Here is a 2,364-nt window from a genome sequence, read left to right on the forward strand (position 1 = left end):
CTTTTTCCTTTACTAGGTTAGGGAAGTTTTCTGCCATTATTTCTTCAAACACCTTCTCTATACCTTTCTCCCTTTCTGCCTCTTCTGGCACACCTGCTATTCTAATATTGTTACATTTCATGTAGTCCCACAGCTCCCTTAAACTGTCCTCCTATTTTCTAATTGTTTTTTTCTTTTTGGTTCTCAGATTAAGTGATATTTTGAACTCTGTCTTCTAATTCACTGATTTGATCCTCAGCTTCCCCTAATCTGCTGTGTATTCCTTCCAATGTGTTCTTCATTTGTGTTATGTCATACTTTATCTCAGACTAATTTTTTCATAGTTTCCATATCTTTTTCCCATACTGTTGAGCATGTTTACCATCATAACTCTAAACTCTGTTTCAGATAAATTTGTTATTTCTGCTTCATTTATCTCTTTTTCTGGAGAATTCTCTAGTTCTTTCAGTTGGGGGTTGTTTCTTTTTCTCCTCATTATGGTTGTCTGTTTGGGTTTGTGACTATGCTTTAGGTAGATCTTCTACACCTCTCAATCTCTAGTGCAGGACAGTGATAAAGGCTGTTTCTTACTAATTGGATCAGGCAAAGTCTCAAAGCATCCAGAGACAGCCTCTGTCTACGGACTAATATGATTCCAACTTGTATTGCACTCAGGCAATCGTCCTCAGGTGTAGCAAGAGTTTTTCAAAGGGTGGGGCAGTTGCTTCTGCTTGGAGGCTAATTGTTACTTTTAATATCTTAAATGGCCTCAGGGCAAGGTGTTTTCCAATAGGGTGTGTCTTGTCGATTGTCTTCCCCCCAGGCAAGGCAGATGTGTATGTGGGAAAGATGTCCTCCACTGTGTGAGGGAATCACTCAGCCCAGGAAACTTGGGGTGTCTGCCTTCTGTGCTCTATCCCCCATGTCCCCAGTCCTGGGTTCTGCTCTCACAGCTCCAGTCCACTTCATCCTCCATCTGCCAGAGCACAAGTTGGGTAGCTCCACAGGGAATTTTTTAAAAATATATTTTATTGATTTTTTACAGAGAGGAAGGGAGAGTGATAGAGAGTTAGAAACATCAATGAGAGAAATATCAATCAGCTGCCTCCTGCACACTCCTTACTGAGGATGTGCCCGCAACCAAGGTACATGCCCTTCCGCCCTGTGGATCCCGCCCTGCCCAAGCCCTGCGCAGAGCCATTTGCCAGATCACCTCAGGCAAAGGCTAGATTAGCACCTCACCAGAGGACAGAAGTTTTCCCACTGCAGCAGACACAGCTGATTCTCACAGCCAGTCGGCCTGGTGGTCAAATCCCTCTAGTATTAACTACAACAATCAAGGCTTAACTAGAACAAGACTGTGCACAAAGGCCACAAGGGGGTGCACCAAGAAAGCATAAAAAATGCGGAGACAAAAAAACATGACAGAAATGGAGGATATAGAGCTAAAAAACGCAATTTTGAGGGCTTGCAATAAACTTTTGGAGAGCCTCACGAAAACTAATGAGACCCTCGATGCTATGATAAAGAAACAACTAGAAATTAAGCATACACGGTCGGAAATAAAGAATATTACACCCAATAGCAGACCAGAGGAGCCCAAGAATCAAGCCAAAGATTTGAAATGCGAAGAAGCAAAAAACACCCAACCGGAAAAGCAAAATGAAAAAAGAATCCGAAAATACGAAGATAGTGTAAGGAGCCTCTGGGACAGCTTCAAGCGTACAAACATCAGAATAATAGGGGTGCCAGAAGATGAGAGACAGCAAGATATTGAAAACCTATTTGAAGAAATAATGGCAGAAAACTTCCCCCACCTGGTGAAAGAAATGGACTTACAGGTCCAAGAAGCGCAGAGAACCCCAAACAAAAGGAATCCAAAGAGGACCACACCAAGACACATCATAATTAAAATGCCAAGAGCAAAAGACAAAGAGAGAATCTTAAAAGCAGCAAGAGAAAGAAACTCAGTTACCTACAAGGGAATACCCATACGACTGTCAGCTGATTTCTCAACAGAAACTTTGCAGGCCAGAAGGGAATGGCAAGAAATATTCAAAGTGCTGAATACCAAGAACCTACAACCAAGAATACTTTATCCAGCAAAGCTATCATTCAGAATTGAAGGTCAGATAAAGAGCTTCACAGATAAGGAAAAGCTAAAGGAGTTCATCACCACTAAACCAGTATTATACGAAATGCTGAAAGGTATCCTTTAAGAAGAGGAAGAAGAAAAAGGTAAAGATACAAATTGTGAACAACAAACATGCATCTATCAACAAGTGAATCTAAGAACCAAGTGAATAAATAATCTGATGTACAGAATGAACTGGTGATTATAATGAATCAGGGACATAGAAAGGGAATGGACTGACTATTCTTGGC

This window comes from Myotis brandtii, unplaced genomic scaffold (assembly GCF_000412655.1).
Source record: "Myotis brandtii unplaced genomic scaffold, ASM41265v1 scaffold1119, whole genome shotgun sequence".
NCBI classification, from domain to species: Eukaryota; Metazoa; Chordata; class Mammalia; order Chiroptera; family Vespertilionidae; genus Myotis; species Myotis brandtii.